Below are 22,426 nucleotides of genomic sequence, written 5' to 3'. Positions count from 1 at the left end.
GCATGTCAGATTCCAGAAAGCCTAGATGAACAAATATAAAAAGACACTGTGAAAACTAACAGCAATGACATTTTTCCACAGTATTGATGACCTATATGTACAATGTTTGCTTACATATTTCTAACATATATTCCTTTCTAAAGCCTCTATGATCTATCAATAGGTCCCTATAATTTTGCAAATCTGAGAAAAAGGGGACCAACTGGCACTCATGACTTTCTGTGTTTCTCTTCAGAAATCCCCTCTTGAAGTTTTGTATAAGTATCAGTGTATAAATTTATTATGGCTGTAACTCAACAGGAAGATCACCTCTCTGCTCACTTTACTGCTAAATCCTGGTTGCACACTGGCTTCTTTTACTCTTCTTCCCAGAAAATCAGAAAAAGGACAAGTGCTTCTATCTGTGCAAAAGATCTCGTTGCCAGTTGCCTAGCTACTATATGAGAGAAGTAATCACACTGTTTCCAGTGGGATTTGGTTTATAGTCCCTTTAAAATAGCAAAAGAAAATTTTAAGCACAGAAGGATACTGAAAGGAAAGAAAAAATCCAGACTCTTCTGGATACTAGAACAGCTAATGATGGTTTACTTCACTAATGCAAAATGAGCTTCACTGGTGGATAAGAGGTGTATACTGTACATTAAAATCTACATTTAAAATAGCTGATCAGCTATTTTTATAAGTGATATATAAATTACAAGAAACACAGATGATATGACAAAAATCTTAAGTAAGAAAAGCTCATATGGGCTAGTTTTATGGAAATGCAACTAAGGAGAGGCTATTTAATATATAAAATTTTCTGACAAATTTTCTTTCAGGCAAAGCAAGAATGCATGCATTTTCATTGAGGTCATCAAACAATTGCCTTGTGCATTTATTATTTTAATTTTTTAGAAATGACCAAACTAGTGAGTCCTAGTAATTGACACAAAAAATATTTATTAATAGTACCTGATAATATTGTCCCAGTAAATGCTGTTTATCAGCTGAATCAGCTGTCTCCCCTAACAGTTACTACATCCTTTGCAATTCCAAACTGAATGTGGCTCTGTATCAGACTATTAAATATAATTTAGGCTTAGTTTCTCTGTTGAAAAAAGCATTTAAACATAATCCTCCAGGACCTACTATCCTCCTCCATAGGACTTAAAGTGTTCCAACTACACATGATTTGTTTGGGGAGTACTAATTAAGATACATACATATATATCTTAATTATAAATTTATAATATAAATATAAACTTTTTTTTTAATGAATGTGCAAAATATAACTAGTTTTTCTTGAAGATACTACTCTTAGATGGGGTTATATGGAATTCTTATGATAGTTTCCTCTCTTTTCCTAGAAAACAGTATTGGAAGCCATAAATATCTTGTGCACTGTCTTTTATAAACTGAAAATAGAAGCAATGCTCCAGGAAACAAATTTGCCCCACAGAAAATCATGATATTATTATTAGAAGTCTGCAATGGACTAAAAATACCAGATAACATTGAGCATGAATAGACTACTGAAAAAAGATCCAATTACATAGTAGCTTTGATTGTTTTCTCATTAAATTTGTGAAGATCAATGTACAAAGTTGGTGAAATAATTGTCATAGTAATTTTTAAAAATTTATTGGAGGGCCCAAAAGATTTTAAACCCCCAAAAATGGGGCAGATTTTGCTTAATCCATTCAGCCTGAAAAATGCTCATTTCACAATTTAAGCAGAAATAATGCCATTATTATTTGTGGTAGTATAGCTTCAGTCAGCACACGACATGAGAATAAGACAGTACTTAAATGTATTAAGCTTCTCAGAATCTAGCCTTAGCCATCTTTAATTACATAAAAACCTAATGAAGTGGCTTCTGCCATGAAATAATCCATGGTTCAAAAAATTGCTTCTATATAGATATTCTTTATGAACATGTTAATCTATACTTAATTTCATGTTCTCTTTGCAGTACCATTTGTTTGACCTATATCCATATCCAGTTTCTAGGGTCTCTATGTTTGTTTCTTTTCTACCTACATTGGCTCTTCTCCTGGCTCTGCTGATCATACAGATCCCATCTAACACCTCTCAGCTGCAGCTTACTCACTGCTCATACACTTGCTCCTTCTCAGATTCATCGTCACTTCCCTTTCCCTCATTTAAATCATTCACAGACTCAGTGCTTTGAACTGCCTATAACAACTTTAGCAACTTTAGTAACAGTATTAAGTGTTTAAAACCCAAAACAGTTACCCAGTCACTGTTTCCATTGCTCACTGTCCCTATTTAGTATCTTTTCCCTGGAGTAAATTTCTGCAACTCAGGGACTATGCTTTGTGCTGAGCACATGATAGACCTCTTAAAAAGGAAAGTAATGACAACATGAGGAAAGGAATGTGATGATCAGCAGACTGGCAAAATGCACTAATTTTTGTCAAAAGATGGAACCACCAGTCTTGCCTCCCTGCCATACTGATGAATGTGATAGCAGGGAAATGAGCTGGAATTGTCCAGATATCCAGTGATTTAATGAACCTTATCATCGTCCTCTTGGACTTTTTCAATATATGCATCTATTTACCAGTTTATTTTTCAGTGCTGCTGTATAGGCATTGCAAATACTACCCCCAAAGCTATAAGAGTTTCATATACCGGTTTATTTATTATCATGTGGAATTTGATCACAAAAGAGCCCACAAAAATCTTCTTATAGTACCAGGCCTCTAGCTCCTGATTCTCTGTCAGAATGGTTCTCTAGAAAATCAAATTTTGTACCATGAAGTCATATGCCTCAGTTTTAGACTTGTCTTTTCCTCAGTTAACCTCATGCCCTGAATGCAAGCTTTTTCCTGAGGCTATCTCTTCAGTTAGCCTGTCAACCCAAATTTATTAGGACTTGGGAAATGGACATCATCTTTTAGCAATCTCCACTAGATAAAACTTCTTAGTTCTTTACAGAATTCTTCACACCCTTTGGTTCCTGAATTGGCAGTAGACACTATGATTGGCACTACAAGTGATACAAGTTCTTTAATACTCTGAATCCATGGCTCTCTCCCTATGTTTTCAGCAAACCTTACAACTCAGTATTGCTGGGCACAACAAAGTAGCTCTGTCACAATGTTCTCCTCACTCAATTTTGTAATAAACAAATGTCATTATGAAAAGGGCAGACATCTAACATTCATTGTGAATGTCTGTTTTTCAGTCATCAACCAAGAGCTCTGCCCTGCTTGTTACAGAATGGCCCTTTCTGTAAACAAAAGGAGTGAAGGAACTCTTGAAAGGCTCAGCTCAGAGGTTCAGGTTTCTGATTCAAGGCCTAGGCTGGTACAGCACAGCTGAGAGTCCTCAGCTCAGTTTTATGGAGAAAAAGGCTGCTGAGATGGTATTTTAGAGAAAGCCAGGTGATGTAAGAAAATGTAAAAAAAAAAATAAAAAAGAGTAAAACCACATAGTGTCACAGGGAGAAAAATTCAGGAAAAAATATACTGACATGAAGAGGTACAAAGCCAAAAGGAAAATACAGAGAAGCGGATGGTAACAACCCAGCAGTCACAAAGGTTGGCTTGTATGTTCCAAGGCGGTGGAGAAGTTGATGCTTGCTGACCTGACTGGTGACTGTCTGGCCAGCAGACACCATTCAAGGGCCTCACTGAGGTGGTGAATATTTTAATATTAACAGCTCTTCATTGCTATCTGTCTGCTGTGTGTATTCACCCACAAATCACTCTGTAGTCCTCAAGTGTGTACATCTTCCTTGCTGTGTCCCTCTGCCTGTGGTAAACATTGCCTGAACAAAAGAGTGCAGAGAGGGAAGCCCACATTCCCATCTAGAAAGGGAATGCTGGCCTCAGCACTTCTTTGGGATGTGTGATCTACAAATTCAAATCCCACACAAACTGAGGACTAAGATCTCCTACCTCTAGGGGAAATATTCAAACTGCTAGACCTACATATAGAAAAGTTACCATTGATGTTGCATAGAGAAACATAAATATTCAGAGCATGACCACCAAATCAGACAGTAGATCTGGCAGAAGGAAAAAATGCAAAAATAAAATACTGAAATCCCACACTTTCTCTATCCAAACAGTGGTAAGCAGTCAGGAGGTAACTGTCTAAAAGCAGCCAGTTTGGCAGAGACAGGGTCTACAGTGGAGCCTCTATGGCATCCAGAATTAGAAAAATTGCAGAAAGGTTTTCACAGATACAGTGTCTGTGGAGGTCACAGGCAGTTTTCCAGGCTCATTCTCCTGAATTTACACATAAATTTTGTCTAAAACGTCACTTAGGAACTTAAACTTATTTTTGGATCCCACCCCAAGTGGAGAAATTATGTGCAAACAAATGCTTAGTCAGATGGCTGATTTTTTGAAAAAAAGGTTAGAAAAAATCGGCTAATTTAACCTAGGGAAACGAATCCCACAAGTATGACTTATATGGGAGGAAAGGTATATTGGCTGCAAACCAAATGGATATTAATTGTCCATGGACAAATTTAGCTTTGAAATTAGAAGACCTTCCTTGCCATTAGTGATTTGAAGTTTGGAATACAATACAATAGGAGCGTGGTACAGAGAAACACAGTTAATTTCAATATATGATGTGATTGCCAACAAAATCACTCAGCGATTCATGAAATCCTACCAGTTTTTAAAACTGCATTTCTGTAATAGCACTCATGAGCAGAATGCATTATATCATTAGCATTAAATACATTCACAGAATTTAGTTTACTTTAAACATCAAGGTGTCCTTTGGCCACCAAAGAGAGATCATAGGAATCCCCAAAAACTGGTTCAGATGAATTTAAAGCATCAAATTAGAAAAAAAAAATTAGTAAGAATCCCTGCAGAATGAAGAAGTTTGGCAACAGAAGGAGGAAGGGATTACCTTTTTAGTTTAAGAATGCTTTTTTTATTTGCTGAAGTGCAACCAAGATGAGATTATTATCTGAACAATGCAAAACAAAGTACCATCTCTTATCTTTTTCTTAGATAAAGAGTTTCAGTATGTGATTGAGGAAGACCAAGTTATCTCAGCCTCTCATTATTGTTACAAATTGCTAAGTTTACTTATAAGCCATCACAACTATGAAATAAAATAAGGTATTTTCAGTGATCTCTTTTTCTTCCACACCAAGCGATACATGAAGATAGTTGTAAATACTGCAGCAGAGTAGCAGAAAAATACAGAGGAATCAGTGTTTCTCCCATATGTCAGGAATTATCTGCTCCTTAACTTTAATAGGGTTAGGACTGCTGAATATTTCACTCAATTACATACAGATGAAATACAGAATATGACAACACAAAGATGACCTACTTCTTCAAGTGATAGCAATTCTGAAATGTGTATACCCTTACCTTACCTCAAGATACATCTTAGCACCTTCAGAAAAAGCTCAAATTTTTGTGAATTTTCAGCAACCGCTCTATTGGATGGGAATTTTTATTTTAGCAATTCAATTTAATAGATAATGAGATTTTTATGTGTATAGTGTCTGTGTGTACCTTAGTTTCCCTTAGTTATTTTGCTGAAGTCCCTTAGAGGCCTAGAATTATGCTGTCAATAATAGAATAATAGAACATACCCCTAGCGTACATCTACACCATCACAGATGCAAAAGAATGAAAGCTGTGGAGAAATAACTTTTTTTTTATTGAGGAGGGGGAACATCACTGTATTTGTTTTTACTCTGCATCTACCTGCACTGTAATATGTTTGTTGCTTCTTTTTATGCATCATTATAACAAGATGACTAAAAGTCATCCTTTGTATTGGCAGGTTGAGCTCTAGGGGTGCTGTTGCCCAAAGCAAAGGCATGACCCTTCCTCCTCAGGCTTACACAGAGAAATTTCCATCAAGCTTTACTTTACTACCCCTGGTGACCACTTCTTCTGTTACCATGGCAAAAACAACCTCAGTGAAAGAAAAAACAATAAAGTGGATATGGGCATCATTCAAAGGCCAATCTTTTGTTTATTAAGCATTTAAGATATTTTTAATATTGATTTTTACGATGAAATACACATGAAAATCAGCTTACTGTTCTTACAAATAAATGACAATAGAATCTTTTTATTAAGCAGTCTTCTCATCTCCAAAGTCCCGAATCTCAGGACCAATCTCAGAGTGGTTTCAGCTTTATTTTGGAATCTCATTTCACTCATAAAAGCCACTGCAGGTAGAGAATTTACTTGCAGGATAAGAAGATAATAGTCACATTCATAAACATATTTCAGTGTATATCTGAAAATCAGAGTCAGATAAACATTGTTGCTGTGACATTCTCTTTCACAGGTTCTTTTAAGGAGATTCCCAATTAAATGACTGAAGAATTTCAGTTTGCTTGCATACGTGACAAATGACCACGCTGTTGTACATTAATGAATAGCAGCATATGACCTCCACTGATGCTATTATTAACTTGCTTTGATAGAATTGTAGTTCTTAAAGATGTCTGTAGATCATATAGACCAAAGAAATCCAAGGTTGTGTTAGTGTCTGAAGTCATAATTTTATGGTTAAAAATACAGCTTTATTAAATAGTTATTTTATAAACCAGTTCAGTCAGAGCTTTAAAAATATTAGGCTGCTGTAATCCTTTCTGGCTAGATGTAGATGTTGAGATGCCTCACTAAGCTCCTTTGTACCCTTTATTACAACAGTCTCAAAGAGTAACTGTTTTCTGTACCTCCCAGAAGCTGAATCACTATTCCCCACACAACGGGTCAGCAGAATATGTGAGTATTCCCATCGCATCATCGCTATTATTTGTTCTGAACTGAAAAAATGTCTAGTGTCACAGATGGCACTAAAACAACAAACAACACCATCCCCTGAAGAGTTTGTGGTCTATTCAATTCTGTGTTCAGGGCTGACCTCTTACAGACAGTCTAGAGAAAATTGTTTTTGTTCAAAAACAATAGTTTAGCTATGGAACTAGGCTCTGTAGCAAAAAGGAGAACTGTTCTTTTTATTACATGTCACTATGTATATTTAGTTATAAACTACAAATGCAACCTTTCTCTCTGAACCTTAACGGGTCGTATATGCAAACACCTTAAACTTAAAAGTAAAAACTTTTTAATTTGGTCATCCCCAATAGAAATACAGAGACAACTGATATATATCATTGCTCTGAAAAGTCACTTTTGCATTTTGTTTGCTCTTGCAAATCAGATAATCCTAAAACTAACATGTATAGTTCACCCCAACAATACGGTTTGCAAAACCAAAAATCTCTGCTAAGACAGATCGAAATGTGTCTGTCTTTTGTCCCCATTTTATCTACTAATGCATTAATTGTTTTATGAAGAGAGATCTGCATGCTTCAAGTAAAATGCTATGAACAAAGATGTCAATACTTAAAGATTAAAAGGAGATTCTTTAATTTCGTTTTTTTAAACTCCTAGCTCCATCCAGTCTCATCTAACCTAAATTTTAAATACTTAACTGAGGAGCTAAAGTTATGGCCCTGGCTGCTCAAATTCATTCAGGAGACTATGGGATGTTGTCCCCAGATATGAACAGTGTTGGTGGTCTGACTATTGTATCTACTCCTGATTAGGGAGAGGGCCTGCAGCAAACTGTGCTCCACACAGACCTCACTTCAAGGATGAATCTGAGATTTGCTCAGACCCTACAATAAAGTCCAACGATAAACCTTTCTTAAAATAGTAGCCTGAAGAAAGGACCTAAATCTGTAATCTGATACTTAAATAAATGGTCTGATATTTGAAAGCTCTAAATAGCTGAAGACACTTCCACTGACTCCCATTTTTCAGTTCGTCTCTTCATCTTTTTAATCAGAATCACAGTGTACATATCTGTTTTATCACTTATGTTTATTTTACATGACTTTATCATTTCAGTTTATTAGCAGTGATTTATGTATAATGTTTGCATTCAGTGTCATGTGAATGATATCGGAATCCTTTAGGTGCTTGAAAATGAGGGGGACAGGCAAGGAAACAAGCAGACAGAAAAATGGAGGATAATTCATAGTCAAGAAAACACACTATTCTCGAGGAAGAGAACACAGGTCCAGCAGAAAGTGAAGGAAAGTCCCTTACCTGGCTTTGGAAAATGATACGAATTATAAGCTACAGATACAGTAAGAAGTTTGCATGTAATCATTTTCTGATACACTGGCAGCTGCCAGGACAGTAACGAGATAAAAGAAGTAAACAAAGGAAATATACATGGCATCTGTGCAGAATGACCATGGCTTTGTGTGATATGGTACAAGCTGAGAAGCACACAGGCCTTCCAGCAGCTTCTTGAGCTCTTCCCAATGGACATCTCTCCTAAACACCCACAATGAGGAGGTGAAAAACCATACAGGCCTCCCTGCCATGGGCAGTGTGCAGAGATGGCAGAGCATCAGAGCACAGAAATAGTCACTGCCTGGTTTTGCAACATATGGGGCAGAATAAAATTTTAGCACTAGGTGTGGCCACTTTCACTGATAAGAGGCAAATTCCCAAGCTTTGAGGCAATGCAGTACAAAGTCTAGGGAAAGGCAAAGGCAGAGATGAGGTGCAGGTGCAAAAGGAAGCAACAAGCTTTTTAGTCTCCTGGCTTCATCCTCCTTTGAGGTTTCTGCTGATCAGCTCTCAGGAAGACTGTGGTGACATGCTTTAAGTGACAATAATCTTTTCTGCATGTCCTGCTCATTGTTTTGACCTTGCACTTTCCTGCCTACAATTCTGCCCTTGTGCCACCACACGACAGAAAATATTGGAAAGATTGTCTTAAAAAGGAATATGCCATTTAGTCAGCAAGAAAATCCTGTCAAAAATTGTAAGTCCAAAAAGGGGAGCATGCTGTGTTCTCCCATAGTTTGGCAAACATTCACAAGAAGAATTAAAAATAAAACACTTTTCTTGTGAAACTTCAGACTAATATTCAATAAAAATTCTTCTCAATATTTCGTACAGAAACATGAGTACAATCTATTTAAAAGCATCACATACTGTAATGCTACAGTATGACTTAAAGAAGATGTTTTCTTGGTGTTTAATGTGCAAATAAATCCTATATACCCCAGCAATCACACACATAAGAAGCTTGAGTTTACTTTCAAGAAACACCATAAAATTATGCAAAGAAAATACCAAATAATCGAAACCTACGTAAATCTGCCCAGAACAAAAGTACTGCTAATTCTCAATATAAATACTAAATATAAGAGGAAAAGGCAGATCTTAACTTCTAGGAAAAAGAAAAAAAAAAACAAACTGCGAAATGTGGAGACTTTATTTTTCTGTCTCGTTAGTGTCAATAAAGATGTCATAGCTCCTTGGAAGAAAGGGCAAGCCCCCAAAATATTGAATTGAACTACAGCGGGAGTACTCCATTTCCCAATGGACTTGCAATGCAAGTAATAGACACATTACACTTGAAAATCATTTGGTTTACCCTTCTAAAATTAAGTTCTTCACGTCTCAAAATACACACAGTACTGGTTTAATGACTACAGAGTGGGAAAAAAAGCCTACACAGATAGCATGAAATGAAGTGCCTCCAAAATTAACTCCTTGCATTCCTTAGTCACACTTTCACTTTGTTTTGCTATCTTGAGAAGGAAGAAGAATCCTCTCAAAGCAACTACTCAGCTCAGGTTTAATACTAATTACACAATTACTTATACAGTTTATCTGATTCAGAATTTCTCCTTGATGAGAAGACAGAGGATGCCTTCATACATCTTCAAAAATTTTTCATGAAAAGGGCAAATCCATAATTTTACAGTCATGTATGCATGAGTGATACACAGACAGACATCTACACACATACACATGTATGCAGCACACAGGAAGCCAAACAAACTTACTCACTATAGTCACAGAGTTTTACATCCAGAAGGGGCCATTATTCTCAACAGATTTGATTCTTTAATGCCAAAATGCTTCTAGTTTCACCAGAGTTTTCTATTCTCAACCTTTCAGCATTTCTTAGAAAGATAATCAAATGTATGGGGTGGAAACGTCTCTCTCTTCAAAGATTATTGGTCCAATAATTTCTCTATCCATTGAATTTTTTTTTATGTGTTGGCATAAAAATACAAAAAAAGCTAGAGATAATATGAATTTTAATTATACTTACCTTTCTAAAGAAGCACACCAAAGCTTTAAAGATATAATCTTTAAAGGAAGTGACGCAAGACCAAGATGCATGTGATACAAGCTCAGCATTTTCCCACAACATGTAGCCAAACTGTAAATGGGTGTAAGTGGGACTCACAGTCCCTTTTGGCAACAAGTATCACAGTTACTTTGTCAAGAAAATAGCTTTTGGTTTAAACTACATAAAACTCTGTAACAATAATGTTAAAAATATAATAAATACGGCTCTACTTTGAAATCACACATTTTCTATTTATATTTATTGTATTATTATTATTATTATTACTATTATTATACACAATGTATTCATGCTTAATATTTTTCTACCTTATGTCAGGTTTGAAAAACCTTATTCTTGTGGTTAATACTTGTATCATTCTTACAATGTCAGCAGAAAATGCATGGAAGCTTAACTTTTATCTTGAAAGCATGGCCTGTCTTGAAGCATGTTTTAAAAGAGTATTTGATGCTAAAGTGTTCCTAGTAAAAATTTTAGATAAATTGAAAATTATTGAAGAGTTTTAGAAATATTTTAAAATACTTTTAATGTAAAGTGTTACTGGGTTCCAAAGTTAACTGCTCTTTTTTATTCTGTCATTTCAGAAGCAAACATATATCTTACTTTAGTTCTACACCCAAAATACTCACATCTGTCACAAAAACAAACAATTTTAATTCTCCAAACCTTGGACTGAATTCTAAATTTTTATGCCTTATTAAAAAAACTCAAAATGCCAAAAAATAACCGTTAACATAAATAGAAAATAAACAAATAAGAGCAACATTCATTTGAAGTTTTATGTTGTCAAATGTGTTGCTGTTATTCAAAATAGACAGATCTTATTTTCTCATTAAAAGTCAATTTTCAAGTCTTAATTAATTTTGAAGCATTTTCTCAATCGTTGAAACCCTCTTTTAAAGAACCTGTTTACATCAGAGATAACATGATTCCATCCTCAGTCTTCCAGGATGAGTGATATTACTGTCAGCTTCTAATTAATTTAATTGTATGTTCTCTTATAAGTCAAGAACAAACATCTGGAGATAAAAATGACAGAGAAGTCAATAGCTCTCAGTGGTTTGATGAAAAAGGAAAAGTTAAAAAAAAAAAAAAAACAACAAAAACCAAAGCAAAAAACCTCCCAAAAAGCCCACCCCAAAGCCCTAAACTTCCTCCTTCAAAAGTTTTGTATTACTTTCTTTCTTCCTTTCTTCTCTCCATTCATATGGGGGTGGCAGGGGGGAAAGAGAAAAAAAAAGGAGATGGAAAAGAAGCTGAACAGCATTTTTTTTTTTTTTTTGCTGGAAAAAGATTGTAAATGAAAAATTTTGTTCATCTGTGTTCTCTAGGCTATGAAAGCCCATACATGGCCAATGGAATTCTGATGATTAAAGTGAGGGTCTTACTCAGGTAGCACCTCCACAAAATGTTACAACCACTTTTATTGTTCTTTTATTCTTCTTCAGAGACAGTTTTCTGCTGTTTATAACCCCTCCACTCACCTCAGGATACTCGTATAAGGAATGGTCTAAACCCAATGAAATAGCATTTTACAAAAAAACCCAAATGTCCCAAAACAAAACAGCGGAACGGATTTTGTTGGTGATCTCTAAATCTCCTTATTTTTCTAAAATTATAACTATTTCAACACCCCCCCCCCAAAAAAAAACCAAAAAAGAATGAAATAAACCAAGCCAGGCAACCAACCAACCAACAAAACCCACCCAAACCAACCAAAGCAAAAATACCCATCTCCACTGCCAAAAAAAACCCCCAAAACCAAAACAAAGAAAAAAAACACAACAGCATTTTGGTAAAACTATTCAAAATAATTTTTTAGTTCTTGGCTTTGTGACACCTGAACAATGTAGCTACTTCATTACCACCTTCACTCATAATTTTTAAAACCAGGATATAATTTGGGTTTTTTTCTTCTAAAGAAAGACCTCTTTAGAATAGAAACTTACTCATAGTTTATGCAACTACATAGCTTAAATTAGGAATTCTCATTTACATTCTATTTTTTTCAATCATATTTTTCAACCAAACCTTTTAGTAAAATATGCACCTGCCTGAGTAAAAACAAAAAAATCAACTATACTGTAATTTGATAGAAATTTTGAATAACCCTAGAAAGCAAGAGTCTTTGTCAAAGTGGGTTATGGAGAGCTGCAGATATAAATGCATGAAGAGTGTATTACAGAGATCATAACTCCAGATGCATGGCACAGAGAATTCAAATTGCATCCTAAAACACAACAGAAATTATCATATCTGTATTATAGTCCATGTAATCAATTCCCAAGCCTTTGACACCAGAATAATACGCAGTCTGCTTGTAAAATGAACCATTTATGGAGCTCTCTTCAAAAAAACATCTCTAGGCAATGAAGTGGAAAGTTCACATCTGTCTTCAAGGGCAGATCTGGAAGCAGTTTCCAGTGAGCAGAACTGAATGTTTTTGTACATCAAAGCAGTTAAAATCATGTCCACCAATCATCTGCATTTAATATAAACCCAGTACTTCAGAAATAATCTTTTTTCTTTAAAATGGCACTTGGGTGCAATCATTTTAATTATTCTGCACAAACAACTAAGCAGACTTTTTTTCAAAAAATCTTGAGTTTCTACTGCTACATTTTCAGATATGATGTAGTATAAATTTGGAATTGTGTAAGCCAATTTAAAAAATTTAATTGCAACAAAAAAGTGTTTATATTACACTGGTATCTGAAAAAAAAAAGAAAAAAGTCCAAATACTAATTCAGCTGACTGTTCATTCCATAGTGATTTTTAGGAAGGAAAATCATACCCAAAATGCCTACCTAGATTCATATAATTTGCCATTTTTAGTTTTTGTAAGAGATCTTACTGCTGACTGAACATTTACCTGTGTGACCAATCTGACAGATCCATTTTATCTTGGTTCGTTCATTTATTAAGATTTTGCTTCAATCTCCCTGATTATGCTACATTGGCACTTAGAAAAAAACATTATCCTTTAATGCTTCATTAGCTGCTTTTCCATCATAGTTAAAAATGTACATTACAACTATAATGTATTATAGTAAATCTGTAGCTCACTCAGATAGCACCAGGTCTTTTCAGTTCTCTCTTTCTAATAGAGTATTTGCCCAATAAATTCTTCATGGGACATTGCATCTTACAGAACTAATTTGTAGATGGTGCATAATATTGCCAAAACATTCCTTAGAAATTACTTATGGGAGTAGTACTGCTGTCAATAATCATTAATGAATTTAATTGACAAGGTTGATCATGCAAGTATGAAAACAAAGCCATATCTGAAAAAAAAAAGAGTATTTGATGACAAAATTTTATCTAGGAAATTGCAGAATTAACTGTGCTGAACACATGAAGACAGAAAAGAAGTAAGCCTGTTTTTGTCTGATTTTACGTAAAAGCACTCCCTGAATTAAATCAACAAACCAAATGAACTGATTTAAAAAGCAAACACACCAGTAAAAGTAGGAAATGGTTTAAGAGTTTAACAAAAACTGAATAAACCAGCAAAAGTCAATAATTACAAAAGCAGTGGAAAACAGACTGTACCACAGTGCAAGGCCTGCCAGGATGAATGCTCACAAAAAGGCATCACTGAAAAGAACTGGGAAACTCAACTGCTGGAGGAAGAAGCACAACAAAACCTAGAGGACTCAGGTGGTTACAAGTTTACAAAGAACACATTCCATCAATAATGAAATTTCATCAATAACGATCCTTCTCAGAAAAAAAATGATGATTTAAAAAAGAGAAAATGAGTGCTGCTATATTTATCATGATTTGGTAACTACTTTGTGTTATATAACAGCAGTTAAGTATGGTAAAAACACACTTAAAGAAAAATGTTTGTCTGTAGGACCAGCTAATCTGCCTTTAGAGCATCCTCTCTAAAACCTGATGAACTCTCTAGGAAGTTGTATATTTGACAGTTTGAACTGAAAAACATGTCATCATTGATCTATTGTAAAAAGATTCTGCCTGCAAAAGCAGGTTTAAAAAATTATCACAGAATTACAGAGACAAAATATAATTTTTTAAGAGATTCTTTGTAATATGAATCTGTTTTAATCAATATGTCAGAAAATGAAACCTTTTTTTTTCAAAAGGACTATCCAGAGCATGTGTGCTTAATAGTCTTTTGTGCCACCAATTAGGAAATTTACTCACCAAGTTGCCAGAATTTCTGGAGATAATAAAATATATCATGCTCAGTCTTAATAAAAAGACTATAAGTAGATAAAATACATAAATGAAGTTCTAGAAATTATTAAAAGTCATATTAAATATAATGCAGCATTTGAAACTCAAGCTACTTTCCTTAAATCCCACTCAATAATGTGAATGCAGTTTATATTTGCTGCCCCAAACCACCCACAACCCTCCTCAAGCCAACTCAGATTGATTCTACTTAGTTTAAACTCGCCATGGTTAGCTGGAAAGTGTCATAATCTTACTTTTTTTTTTTTTTTTTTTTTTTTTTTTTTACAATGATGAAAGGCACAAAACATTTCTAAAATGTCTTGTGAAAAAACTGCACAACCACAGTACATTTTTATAATCTGTGCATAGTTTTAATGAGTCACTTAGAAACAGCTAAGAGAACAAAAAAACCTGCTGCAGAATGAGCAGACCAAGAGAACCTGGAAAATGCCATTTGAGGGCAACAGAGAGATTGCATTTTAGGAAGCTCAGAGAAGTGGTACATATTTTGTGCTACTTTCTGTTCTCATTACAGCTTGATGATTTTCACCAGAAAAAAATTAGTTTGTGATATTTTCTGTTCTCATTACAATCTATGTGACAAGAAGGCATTATGAATTTGCCATTTTCTATCCCTTTTACAATCATTTTTTCAAGAATAAATTAGACCAGCATTCATGGCTGACAGTTTATCACTCCGAGCACAGATCAGTTAGATAGGTAAGCAGTATCTGATTTTAATCTCACATTTACCTGGTGAGATTTACTAGTAATCTACAGAGTTCAGATGCAAAAAAACCCCAGAAAATCTGGTGCCACAACAGGTAAGGTGCAAATAAATATTTATCTCTTCTTTAGCCTTTCTGTCTGATCTAGGCTATTTATTATAAAATCGACTCAGTCTCTGCAGACCTGCTTTATGTTTTCTAAAATATTCTTCCTTTTTCAGACTACACCATTCTTTCTTCTGTCTTACACAGATGATGATGCTGCATTTAGACAGTTTGCTTGTTTCAGGATTTTAGAGTCCTGCTCAGACTTTAATTCACAATGCTCATAAGAAAAAGAACCATTACAGCATTTTGTGGAATAGTCCAAATGTAACTGGAGAAGTTATGATTTATTTTAGACTGTTTAGCAAACCAGACACAAGCCCAGAAACTGACCTCCGGTTTAGTATCTGTATTTCCTCTTTCTCCCTGCCCACACTAATTTTGGGGTAATTCAATTTTATATTTGTAGAAAAGGAAATGTCCCAGAAGTTTGATGATAAATGTTAAAATCTCCTGCCTTCTATGGTGTTCCAGAAAAGTGGCAGAAAAAAATGTATAGATCATTTCTCATCTATGAATATGACTCTTACTTAAGGCCTTTTTTTAATTCTACATAGGGACAATGTGGCCATTCTAAATACCAGAGTTAAAGAAAGAACTTGCAGAAACTCCATTTAGGTTTCTAAAAATGTTGCAATAAAATTATTATTCCCCCCACGCCCCCCCGCCCAAAAGACTTATGGATGATACACACTCTCCAGTCTTGATGTGATAAAGAGCATTGCTGACTTGGCAATACACATCTAGAAGAGATGCACAGTGGTGACTGTTGTAACATTTAAAAACTGTTAATGTGCTTCAATGCACATCAATAATTGCCATTGGAAAAAAAATGCCAATAAATCCTGACAGGTATCTTGAAGTTATGTGTTTCCCATAAAACACTTCTGACCTCTGAAAGATTCATTGTGATTTAAGGTAGGTCTGTTGAAGTTCATCCTAAACAGATGACTCAAAATTAAGATACAAAAAATTTTAAGGTAATCAAATTGTTCCTGTGAAGAACCTGTGAAAAAAAAAGAGATTATTTGAATTGCAGATAGCAGACTCCAACTAAAGTTAGTCAGATCTGTTCAGCCCAGAGTGGCTAAAGAGAGTATTTGACATGATGTGTGTGTGGGAAGGTGTGTTTGTTTACCTGCAAATTTAAAGTTTCTAGGTCTGTAGTCTAGTAGTATTCACCATCCAACCTTGACAGAAAAAATTAAATAGTCTAATTTAATACCTGGACTCACCATACTCTTACTTGGAATCAACTCAATTTTATAAATAGGTAATTTGGAAGATCACACTTTAGTACTGAATAAAAAAAAGATGATGGGAAAAAATAATTTGAAAGTGCTAGAAGGACAACTTTTGAAGGCTGCTCAGTCTCTCTTCTGGAAAATACAAAAAAGAACAAAGAACCACAGAACTGTAAATCTATCTCCCCTTCTTCAAGTGCACAAGTGCCACCTGAACTAAAAGAGAACTGATGTCAGTGGGACATTAATCTTACCTGACTTGAAACACCTGACCATATGGCTGAGCTAGGTACAACTAACTTCACAGGCTATGAAGGAAGCGTGCCTCTCATGAACACAAGTCATTGTCTTATTTATCTGTCTTAAAATTTAATACAACACAGGCCTAAAACATTTTAAGAGAGAAAGTAAGATGTTAAATCTGTACTCTGCTTAGCCACTACAGCATTTCCTCTCAAAGTATGAGTCGCCTTGGTTTGGGCCATCACTCTCCCTAATGGGCAGGGCTTCGTGGCCACATCTTAAAACAAATGGGTCGATGTTTGTTCTCTAAAACCCAGTTCAAGAGGCACAGCAGAGCTCCTGTCTGTAAGGCTTTACTAGCCCTTTCCCCTAAATGAAATTCAGCCCAAACCAGAATGACTCCATCCAGACTGGCTGTGGGTACTATTTTGCAAGCTATTATGCAAATTATGACAATCAACTGACCTGTATTATTATAAGTTGTTATGTGCTAAAAACACACCAGGAAACATGCTAGTGATCAACAGTATAAGCAGCTTCAGTCTATAACTTGTTCCACAACTCATTAGCAACAGTTTATATTGCTTATGTTCTCATTATATCCATTGTGTTGGACAAGAACATAATTTCAATCCACCAGTAACACTTTTTTTTATTATTATTACATTAAATATTTCCGTGTATTCAGGAGAAATCTATGTTTTAAAAGAGACTGAAGGCAATATTTATATCTGACCAGCTTCAGCCCTCTAGCTGAAAATAAATACAGATTCTTCCTTCTAATTAAAGAATAGAGTTTAATTCTGAATGAACACTATGAATGAATTCACTCATATTTAATTTGACACAAGTTAATGATAAGATCTAAAACAGCATAGCATGGATTACCTGCATTTCACATCAGCTCTTAAAAGAATGTAGCTTGGTCATTGTTACAATTTGCAAATTGGTACTTAATTGTAAGTTCTCATACTTCCATGTTGTTCAATCCTGTTTAATTCTGCAATTTATTCGTATGAACAACTTTTTGCAATGAGTTACAATCTAGTTTTATGTCTTTGAGAACTTTTCCATGATTCTCTGACTCCATTTTCGTTCAAGATCTGTAGGTGCGAATCTTTCTTAAGTTCATTAAACACCTGTACTGAAAAGGGTTGGAATGTTGCAATTGGCTCTTATTACTAGAACAACTACATGAAATCAGGATTTGGATTTTGTGGACTTAATCTGTCTCTAGCATATACAAATTTAAGCCAAATTCGGAAATATAAGAACATTATGAGAGAAGTACCAAATGTAAAAGACAAACCATGCTGCTTAGTTTAGCTCTCTAATACGCAACAGTATAGAAGAAACTGTAGACTTAACTTGCACAATTAGAGTTTCTATTAGAAATCCTGCTGTTCAGGAAAAAAATCCAAAATAATCCATAACAATCAGCAAACCCCCCCATCCCCTAACAAAAAACCAAAAAAATCCAGCCCAAAAACAACACACAATGAAGAAAAATAAAGAGGACAACCTTGGCTACCTGCCTGAATAAATACACAAGAGAGGTAGAGGAAGTCTTCAGTAATACCTACATATAATTTGGAAAACCTGTCGACTTTAAACAGTGAAAAATCCAATAAACAATGATTAAACACTTGACAGTGTCAACTACTGTGCATGAGAGCCTAAAAGCAGGGGAAGAATATGGAGCTGAACAAGTAAATCAAAAGTTTCTGAATTTCTAGATATATAGATAATATAGATATAAGTTTAGATTTATTTTTCTATTTTCTATTGATTCATTTTACTATATCAAATTATCGTGCAAAATTAAGGGAAACAATATTTTGGAATCTCTTTTTCAGAAACATTCAGGTATTATTGCAAATCCATAAGACTTCAAGCCCAGAATGTATCTGTAGCATAGGCCATTTCTCTAGATGAAAATTTTACTTTATTTTTTATTCACTCTTCTAGGATAGCAACCTTCTTGACAACATGCTGTTTTTGTCAGGTTAGTCATGGCTCATTGAAATGAAGTTCACTGAGAAGTTCAGAGGTCATTGAAGAGCAGAGAGTTAACTATGCATTTTTTTAACAGAACTGATTCTGAATGAAAGTAAAATTCAAATGAGCTTTACAAGTATACTCAGAGACACACAGGCATCAGCTTGTATTTTATGTGGCTTTACAAGAAACGTAACTATGGTCATAAGTCATACTTAAAAAATAAGTTAAAAACTGTAATAAAAATGGCCAATTTTACTATTCTACATTATCTAGTTCCCTTGTAGCGTATACCTTTTGGAGTACACCACTGTTTTTTCTACTTAGAACAATAAACAATGAAAACATTTTAATATTTACCTTTTTTAATCTGTCTGCAAACAACAGTGTGAATGTACTATTCCCATTACAAATCAGAGCTAAACTAGTATGTTCTTATAGCACAAAACCTGCAGAATCCAGTAACACTCACAGCATTCATAGTCAGAGGCGCATCAGAATGAAGAGAAAGTGTGATTAGATATCTCTGAAAACAGTTTGTACAGTGCATAGTGTCTTACTGAGAGAGTGCACTGAGATTTTAATGTCTGACATGACACAAAATGAAATTTCCCAGTAATTCATAGGAGCAGAACACTTAGCATCAACAGGGAACACGACAAAGAAACTACCAGATTCCAGGGAGAGATTAATGTTTAGCATCTCCTTTGTTACTACTCAGACAAGTTAAGGTTTTTGGGTTTTTTTTACCCCTGTAGAAAGTGACTGACAGAAGCATGATTTCACTGGTTTAGCCATCTGCTGATATGCTTTTAATGAAGCTTGAAAGAGTAATTCACACATATTTCTTGCTGTTAAAATAGGGTCAGAGAAAATCACTTCAGATTATAGAAATTTCTTGCTCACTTCTGCAAGAGGTAAATTAAATCTAAGGTTTCTTTGAGGTACACCAGAACTGGAATCACTGGCCTATTCATGGAGATTCACAGGGCTTGAGTCCCTCTGTGACATGTTCCCACCTGAATCATTTGTTGTATCATAAAATGTTTGCCCATTGACATGGACACTATTTTAAATGGGTAAAAAAAGGAATATGATAAATATATGTCTAGTTCCTATGGTCTGAAAGAGACAAACTGTCTGTGCGATACATTTTTAATAAATAATTCTGTCATCACTTGCTCTAAATGATCAACAAATGACTACATACTAATGCAGCCTTAGATATCAAAGAGCTACATTTATATTTTTGAATGTAAATAGAATTTTTATCTCATTTCTACAATGTTAATTATATATGAAAATTATAATCCTAAAAAGAAAAAAATAAATTAATCCACCCCAGACTTCATGGCGATTTTGCTTGAATCAGGTAGAGATTAAACATGAAACTGTCTTTTCTAAAGCATTCCAGAATCTCTGACCTGGGAATGTTTTGTAAAAGTCTAGAGATTAAGGTAGTAAAGGCTTCTTTTCAAAGGCCCTATTTCAAATGAATCTTTCTCCATGTCATGTCTAAAGTGTGAAATTTTTCTTTCCTATGGAGTAGTTTTTATAATTACTGCCCAACTGTAATCTTACTTTCTTGTTTAGCCAGCATTCAAAAAATATTAATTCACTTCCACTCTAGAAAACTTATATGATGTTTATTTAAGCATTTAATTTAATTCAGGAACATTTCCATTAAAGATAAATTCTTCAGACAGTCTCTCACTGACATGCATAGAAAGAAGGAGGAAGAAAACAGTGAGAGAAGAAGATAAGTGCACTAAGAACTTCCATTTCCAGAAGGCTGTTATGAAAGGCACTGATTAATCTTGCATGTCTGAAGTAACAGCCAATGTGCAAAGAAATGACTACTTAACACTGATAGAAACTGTCAACCAACAGAACACTTAAGGAATATTTTTGTGGTGCTCAAAGATTAACTGACAAACTGCTGCATAGGAATGGGAAATGTGCATGTTCATGTAAAGAAATAGCTTCTTTTTGTGTTGAAATATTTTTTTGAGTGATTATTTTCGAGGAAAATACTTTGAAATAAATAATGATAATGTAATTTTTTCATATTGCCAGAATGCGAAAAAGCCACAAACGTAGAAGTGCAAGACACCACCATCTACTGAGAAGTCTTTTCACTTAAAAACATGCATTAACACTCCAAAATACAAAAAAAGGAGCTGGAAGATATGAGCCAGTATCTACATAAGACCTGTGCCTTCTGTATTGCAAATAAGCAAGCAAAGAATGATACTCCAACATGCTTGGAATTAGGTACTTATGTTTCATCACCTCGATCCTAGTCTAGAGTTCTGAGTTCACCTTATCAAGAGCTCACACTAAAGTGTATTCTTACTGGTATCTCTCTAGGATACCTAATTCCCTCTCCAGGCTCCATCAGGGGGTTTGACTGGATCTTCACTTACTCTCAAGGGAGGCTGGATACCTATTCGTAGTCAACTAAATTTAGAGATAGTAATCTTTATCTGAATCCCACCCAGTCTGAAAAGCCACAGCGAGAACCAGGAACAGAATGAGAAAACTCAAAATTTGATCCAAAATCCTTGCCATTTCTTCATTGAACTTTGTATTAAAAATGCACAGCTAGTATAGTACAACCCGTGACTTCAAATTCTTTTTAAGATATTAAATTAAAATCATAATAATGCTGAGTTAAAAGGCTCAAATATAATTAAAAATAAGAACAAAGACACCCCAGAAATGATCCTACAAACGATGACAGAAAATAAGTGAATAGAAAATCAGATCTAAAATGCAATCTCACAGGTCTTATTATTCTTTGGTGCAAAAAGCAGTTACATTTCCAGTTCAACTTCTGTTTATGAAGCAGTAGTGAAAAAACTTGTTAGAAACATCCTAAGTTATAGGAGAAAACTCCTGTAAGTATTTATATACAAGGATTCACACACATCAGTGAACACAATCGTGTTATGGTGCTTAACAAAGAAGTTCTCACTAGATAAGCTCATGTAACTACCAGCACGCACACTTTCAGCCCATTGCATTACAAATTAAAACACAATAGTTCCTTGTCATTACACTACTTCTACCAATGTTTAGAGCATTTTAATACAAAGTAAGCTGAGAATATCATTATAAGCAATCAAGTTACTGTGTGCTGAACTTAGATTCCAATGTAGCCAAGCCACATGACTAAATGTTCATTCCCATTCTGACTGAACTTTAAAACATGTCAGTCATACTTGTGGTCATAGTTCTAACATTTAAAGTTGTCTTATCATGAGTTAATGCTGCTATGATGACATAAGCCAACTCACTAAAATGTCATACTAATTTCTTTGCAGTCATTTAAGACTGGAGATTCAATATGGAATCAGAAATGTTCAAGTTGAAAAATACCTTTGAAGTCATAGAATCCAACTGTTAAACAAGCCACCACTAAACTATGTCCTCAATTGTCACATCTAAACATCTTTTAAATACCTCCAGGCATGTTGACTCCAACACTTCCCTGGACAGCCTGTTCCAAAGCACAACATCCCTTTTGGTGAAGGAATTTTTCCTGACACCCAATCTAAACCTTCCCTAGTGCAACTTGAGGCTGTTCCTTGTCATTCCATCACTTGTCACTTGGGAGAAGAGACCAATCCCCATCTCATTTAAACTCCTTTCAGGGAGTTGTAGAGAGTGATAAGGTCCCTCCTGAGCCTCCTTTTCTCCAGGCTAAACACCCCCAGCTCCCTCAGCTGCTCCTCATTAGAGTTTTGCTCCAGACCCTTC

At 34.9% G+C, this 22,426-nt stretch overlaps 1 protein-coding gene across 1 annotated transcript in view; it reads right to left on the bottom strand.

Moving 5' to 3' along the window:
* The window catches only part of PCLO (piccolo presynaptic cytomatrix protein), a 321,975-nt gene that overhangs the window by 180,878 nt on the left and 118,671 nt on the right, over nt 1-22,426 (bottom strand). The window lies entirely within an intron of this gene.

The sequence above is a fragment of the Corvus brachyrhynchos genome, unplaced genomic scaffold (genome assembly GCF_000691975.1).
Source record: "Corvus brachyrhynchos isolate BGI_N302 unplaced genomic scaffold, ASM69197v1 scaffold50, whole genome shotgun sequence".
NCBI lineage: Eukaryota > Metazoa > Chordata > Aves > Passeriformes > Corvidae > Corvus > Corvus brachyrhynchos.
This window is presented reverse-complemented; position numbering and strand designations above follow the sequence as displayed.